Below are 7,634 nucleotides of genomic sequence, written 5' to 3'. Positions count from 1 at the left end.
TGGTACAAATACAATAGATAGTGCATCCAATTTACACGAGGAATTTGTAATGGCGCTATAATGTAGACAAGGGCAGAGTTGCGGGGAACGGGGAACTGTCCATGTATGATGCCATTTTAGTTCTAATTCTTTCCGTATGCAAGGCAATGTGGTGTTAAAATAATCCTTATTTTACCCAACATAACCAACAAATCTAAACGAGGGTATTCCCCGAACACAGTGTTTTCGTAATAAACTCAAAATCGGAGTAGTTTATTTTATATTATTATACTTAATTGTCAATGGTGAACTTGAATGACCGTTTTATTTGCACATACTTCGCGTTTATTCAGTGGACACGGTAAAAGTAGTAAAGTGTTAACATTGTTCTTTTGCTAAATAATTAGCTAATATTAAAAACAATATGATAATATGAGATTTACTTGTAGATCAACGTACCTACACCTCCCCACAGAGTTATATACATGTATTTTATTTAATTTTTGTTTCATTGGTATACAGTTACAGACATCACATAACATAATACAAAAACATTGACAGCACTATAAAACTGACACCCAATTACAACTACACACATCATTCATTGACTTACAATTATAAAGTCAATGACATCATTCCATAAAAATACTTAAGACGCTGACAAGCGTCGATGACCTTGAGCGATAACGCGCCTACTATAATTTCTCCAATAAGGTGGCGCCATACGCCCCGATGCGGTAAGAGTGTGGTAGTTAGACCTTCCGCTTGATTTAACATAAGATTGATTGCCGCTAACAGATGACGTTGTACTTAAAATACACACATGCTATCAAGCCAAAAAATATCAAAGCATATAAGTTAGGTAGAACACCAGATGTTTTTATTTTATTTTATTTAATAGTTTATTGTACAGGAAAAATACAACAAGTCACAAATAATTTAAGCGAAATTAAAAACAAAAGGTTCTGCTTATTTCTAATAGAAATTTCTTCCTGCAGACCTAAATACAGGACACTATAACTAAAAGAACGGGCATATGTGCACAACAAAACAAGGAAAAAATAATAATAAAAATAATATAAAAATATTAAATTGTTATAAATTATATAAATACTTAGATAAATACATATTTTATAATATAATACCTAAAATATGGATGGAATAGTAGATAAATAATGCTCTTTAACTCTCACTTTCAAAATAGCTAACGATTTACTTTCGTGAACAGTAATAGGAAGTGCATTCCAAAGTCTGACCGCATGAACAGTGAAGAAGTGAGAATAGAAACCGGAATTGAAGCATGGAAAAGATAACTGGGACCTAACAAGAGAGCGACAGGGTTTATCCTGGGACCTAAGGAAGCTGAAAGGCGCTTTCAGGTACCCGGGAGACATAGGGTTATGTAAAATATTGTAAAGAATGGAGACAATATGCAAATTCCAGCGGAGACGGATGGGAAGCCATTTGAGCTGACTGCGGAAATGTGAAATTCGGTCATATTTACGAAGCCCAAAGATGAACCTTATACATAGGTTTTGCAGTCGTTCAAGCTTATTTAGCAGTTCTTCAGTAGCATCCAAATAGCAGGAATCAGCATAGTCTAAGAAGGGCAAAATAAGTGTTTGGACTAAAGATATTTTGGTTTTTAAAGGTAAATCGTTTTGGAGGCGCTTAAGTGAGTGCAAGGAGAAATGGACTTTACGACTGACTTCATTAATATGTGGAGTCCAAACCAAATTACCATCTAAAAGCAAGCCAAGATTAGTTGCAGTAGAAGCATAAGCAATAGGCGTGGAATTATACGCTATAGGTGGGACAGAATCTAGTTGCAATATGCCACGCATATACCCACTTCCCACAATCATAGCCTGTGACTTTTTGGGATTCACCAACAAACCAAAACACTCAGCCCAATGAGCGATGCTTCGTAAATCAGCATTAACCGCTTCAACGGCTGCAACGACATCAGACGCTTTAAAACTGCAGTATAGCTGCAAATCGTCAGCATGGAGATGAAAGTTTGAAGACAGCACAAAAGTGACAGAATTGATGAAAACAGAGAAAAGGAGAGGGGAAAGAACACCACCCTGAGGAACGCCAGCAACTAAGTCACACCAATCAGAGGAAGCCTCGTCAGAGCGAATACACTGCGAGCGGCCTCTGAGGTAGGAGCCGAACCAAGCTATAACCGAAGGAGAAATATTAAAAGAGCGAAGGGAAGCAAGCAATACGTCAAAGTCCACAGAGTTGAAAGCACTGCTGAAGTCCAGAAGTATAAGCAAAGTGAGAAGACCATTGTCCATTGCAAAGGCGAATATCATCTGTTACCTTCAACAGTGCAGTCACAGTGCTATGGCCAGAACGAAAACCTGACTGAAACGGGGAAAGCAACTTATTAGAAGAAAGATACAACATTAATTGCTTGTTGACAATGTGTTCGAGGACTTTGGATAGAAATGGGAGAATGGAGATGGGACGGAATTCGGAAAGGCAAGTAGGGTTAGACGTTTTGGGTAAAGGTATAACATGGGCGAGTTTCCAATGAGAAGGGAAAGAACTAGCTTCTAAAGAGAAGTTAAAAACATGAGTGAGAATAATAATAATAATAATAACGCACACACTCAACATAGCCCCGCACTAGGGAAACCCTGTGTCGCGGGTGCCATGGACAGACACATAGACAACCACAAATTACACCCAAACTCACGGGAGAAATAAATGTAGGCCATACACATATTTCTCCCGGCCTGGGAATCGAACCCAGGACCTCTGCATGGCAGTCCGGCATGGTAACCGTTCGGCCACGGAAGCAGTTAAATAATAAGAATAGGGACAAGTTCAGGGAGTATGAGGCTAATCATACGGGAACTGAGATCATCATTGCCAACAGCAGTAGAAGAAATAGAGAGAATATGGGTTTTGACCTCACATTCGGTAACAGTCCGGAAGGAGAAAGAGGTACATGCCGGTAAAGTATAGTCAGCCAAAATGCGAAGGGTAGCGCTTTTACGATGCTTATCTAAAGTAACAGGGGGTAGGGAAAAATGTCTATTAAGCGCGTTAAGATCAGGAAGAGACGAATCACCAGAAGCAGTGGAACGACCAATCCCAATGGACTTTAGGAATTTCCAGATCTGAGTGGAATCGCATTTCTCAACGTTATCGTGAATGTGCCGTCTTTTAGCATCTCTACACAAGCGACTACAGCGATTACGCAGGTATTTAAAACGAGCTAGGTTGTCATCTGTAGGAAGCCTCTTCCAGCGTCGTTTCGCCTTATCTCTGAGAGCCATAGCGATCTTAATATCTTGTGATAACCAGGGGGCAGGTGCATGTCTGATTTTAACCCGTTTTAAAGGCGCATGACGATCATAAAGCCTTAATATAATTTCATTGAGCAAAGCTACCTTCTGATCAATAACTACGCAGTCCAACACAGGAGTCCAGTCAATATTACCCGCCTCACTCTTGAGCGACTCCAAATCAATGGCCTTGAAATTTCGGAGAATACGAAATTTCGACTTACACTTAGGAAAACGAATTTTATACGAGAGAAAGACAAGATCATGATAAGAAAAAACAGAAGAGAACTGTCCATGGGAAGCACAATGCTCAGGGGACGAGACTATCATAAGATCAAGAAGAGATGGAATGCAGTTGGGAAAATGATGAGTAACAGACAAAGGTAAAATATGCAAGTTGACAGAAGAAATTAGAGAAAGTAATTTATGGGCACGAGTGTCATTTTTTAGTAAATACGTGTTAAAGTCACCCATTAAAATAGTATGATCAAAGGAAGGAGAATGGTCGGAGAGTAGACACTCAAGGGACTGAAAGTAGTCGATATTAAGGGAGGTGCTATAAAAAACTGTAAGGAGCACTTTCTTGTGATGCAAGGAAATGTTTAAAAATAGGTGCTCCGCGGAGTTTGAATATAAGTTAGGAGAAGCATCAACAACAACATGTTGAATATCAGCTCGCAGATATACTGCCACCCCTCCACCATTTTTATCTGTCCTGTCATTCCGAGCGAGCTTAAATCCGGGAAGACTGAAATGAGTAGAAGGAAGAGAAGGTTTTAGAAAAGTTTCTGATGTAAGAATAGCGTCAACAGGAGAATCTATGAAAGAAGCAAGAAGGTCAGAATAGTGAGAGGGGACGCTTTGAGCATTGATATAAACAACATTGAAATTTTTGGGGAAATTGCAGAAGGCTGAAGATAACTGATCATGCAGAGTCAAAGCTATGGAATCATTACTGTCATCAGCACTAAGAAAATGGCTTGGAGATGAGGAGCACGAGTAAAAACCATCATTTATCCCTAAAGTAACATCCATATTATTATGTTCGATTAATTAACACAAAAATAAAATATAATATTAAATTTAAAAAATATATGAGTAATAATACAATAAAATATAGTATATAAAAAAAAACCAACGTACAAACTATAACTAAAACAACACCGAACCATCAGGACTCGCCGTAGAAATAAAATATAAACATGAACAAAGCAACATAATGCAAGAGGCCGTAGCCAAAAAATAATAAAGCTAAATTCCTTGACAGTTGACAGCTGAGGTTTAATAGAATAAATTTGAATTTAACAAGAAAAAATTATACTTGCCCCCTTGACTCAACTAGCGAACCTTGTTACAACTTCTAAATACTGGGAACATAAGAGCCCTCCATGCCTTTTAAAAAGCTTTAACAAATTTCTCATCGGCCCCCCTATCAATCAATACTCTGGTAATCCATTCTTTTTAATTGATATTGATGCACTAATTTTTAAACCCAACATTGTTACCAATTTAGGAATTGTCAAAGATGACCCTAACGCTGGAATACTTTTTAATAAAATCGTTAATGAGAAATGGAACGGTTGGCTCAATATCTTTACAGATGCTTCCAAATCCACCACAGACGATTTTGTTGGCTCTGCCGTCTGGATCCCTACATTTAATATCTCCTTAACTTTTAAATCTCCCTCTAAAGCGTCCGTATATTCGGGTGAGGTGATCGCTGTTTTTGAGGCAGTTTCATATGTTGAATCCCACAAATTAGACAAATCTGTAATTTTTACAGACTCTCGTAGCTGCCTGGACGATCTGTTAAAATTCCCCTTTCGTAGCAAAGATGTACACCCAATCAATCTTAAAACAAAAGAGCTCCTTTACAATTGCTCTAATCTTGAAATTCAAATTGTTCTTGTTTGGGTTCCTGGCACTCCACTCTGGCATTCCTGGGAACGAACAAGCGGATAGATAGGCTAAATGGGCGACACATTCTGGTACCATTATATATGATAAATGTTTTTCTCAAGACTTACGCTCCCAGGCTAAGATTGATTTACATAATAACTGGAAGACTTACGGACTTAGGGTCGTCTTCTAGCAGACAAAAAGGCAAATATTATGCTGGTCTTCAACCAGTAATACCCAAGAAACCTTGGTTCTTCGAGTTCCGCGAGGCCAGTAAAAGAACAACTTCAACTATCATCCGATTGCGCCTAGGACATAACTGCAGACCTACTTTTCTTGCTAAGCTCAGGATAAGGGATCACTCCCTTTGTGAGTGCGATCTTGAAGAAGGAACTCTTGACCATATATTTTTTAACTGTGCATTATATCCCGTCTCTTTATACGATCTTCTTCCAGATTGTATCCCTCGTCCCACAAATTTTTATAGTATCCTTTCTCCCCTAAAACCTCCTCTACTATTTACTCTATTTAAATATATTGAACAAAATAACATACGGTTATAACTTTTACTATGTGCACAGCATGTCTTTTGATCCATGCTTTTCATCCAAAGTAGCAAATAACATAGTAGTCAAATAACCCCGTGTTTTGTCTTTGTCCATAGGATGGTGCAACCGATCATCGTCGTTTGAGTGAATCTTGATAAATATACCGTGTATCTTTCAACCCGGACACTGGCAGAATTGTCCTCAGTGGGACAGAAGCCAAATACCCAAAAAAAAAAAAAAAAAAGAAAAAAGAAAAAATTAACTTCTATATAGAAGGTGCTACGTTACCTACCACAGAAATAAGATAGAAATACCTACATATAGTGCAAAAATTAATTTAAACACAAAGAACAAAAAACAATAAAAAAAAAGAAATCAAATTACGAGAAACAAAAAACACAACCACAATTAGTGCAACCTCCGACGCGACTTAGCAGCTGCAGAACCCTTCGTCGATTTACTTGCAGTCTCCAATGGATTTACTGCAGCCTGTGCGACGTCAGTTTTCACAGCCGCAGCCGCAGGGAATCGGGCAATCAGGGGCCGAAGTTCAGCCATGGCCTCCACTTTCATTCTGGTCTTATCAGGAAGAACGATCATGTTTTTCCCCTCTGTAGACCAGCACCGATTAACACCGAAGTGCTTACGAGCTGCGACAAATGTGGAGTGCCTCGCCTTAGTCAGAAACTCAGATATGGTGATACCTGAGCCCTTCAACGCGGTTTTACTGTCCCAGACAGATCGACAAAGTTCGAAATCACCAAATCGAACCAGCACAGCTCTAGGTTTGCTTTGTGAGGATCTCCATGGTCCTAAACGGTGACAAGCCAGTAAGTGTTTTTCATGGATTTCCGCTAAATGCAATTGGTTATGCAACAATTTCACAATTACTGAATTTAATTGTTCTTCCTTGTTCTCAGCTACACCATGGAAAAGCAGGACCTTTTTGCGCAAAAATGTTTCATGGCGGTCAAGACCCAAAGATATAAGCTCAATCTGAGCCTTAAGTTTAGACATAGTCTGAAGTACAAAACACTTGAACTCACTGAAGTCCTGGGATAGCGATGCAATATTGCGGTGAGCAGGAGAAGTATCCGAAGCCTGGAGTTTGGCCTCATAGTCCCCCATTCTCGACTCAAACATCTTCTGTAAGTCGTCCAGATTGGCAGCAAGTTTGGCTGACAGGTCCATTTGTGAAAATTTTGTGCACAAAGTGTTTAAAGTGGAAAATTGATTGTGTGGCGAGTGAGATAGGTCAGTGAAAGTAATTAACTGTGATTATACATAAGAAAATACTAATGTAAGTAATTACAATTACAATTTAATAGAGGAGCTCTTTTCTTTGATGCTTATGAGGCGACTACCCAAAAAAAAAAAAAAAAAAGATGTGTCCTTTATCCGCTCACAAAAGATCCTGGCAACATACCAAGCCAAAACGGAGAAAATAAAAGTCCTTCAGGATACCAACCCTAAATAAGTACCTTTTTGCTGCTTAAGCTGCTTAACTTCATATAATGTCTGTTTTAAAATATGCTAAACGGATCCATGTCACATGTACTGAAGTACTGTAGATCTTTGGCGTTTTCATTACGATAAGTAGAACATGGTTCTCGTTAACTAAATAAAAGATACATAATGTTTTCTATTTATTGCTATATAATATAATAGTTTCCCTATATCGTTCTCACTGCTACAGTACATCGTTTGTCTCAAATAGAGATGCCCTGAGTACAAGTTTTACCGAGTAACCGAGTACCGACTATTACTCGGTTTAACATTTGCCGAGCCGAGTACTCGGCCGAGTTACTCGGTTCATTACAACCGGAACGCGATGATCCTAAAACTCCCCGTTGCTCTAGAATTAGGCTGATATGTCAATGAAAGTTCATTGTCGCGAGAGCAGAAT

The sequence above is a fragment of the Hyposmocoma kahamanoa genome, unplaced genomic scaffold (assembly GCF_003589595.1).
Source record: "Hyposmocoma kahamanoa isolate Upper Pololo Valley unplaced genomic scaffold, ASM358959v1 232, whole genome shotgun sequence".
In the NCBI taxonomy this organism is placed as follows: domain Eukaryota; kingdom Metazoa; phylum Arthropoda; class Insecta; order Lepidoptera; family Cosmopterigidae; genus Hyposmocoma; species Hyposmocoma kahamanoa.
This window is presented reverse-complemented; position numbering follows the sequence as displayed.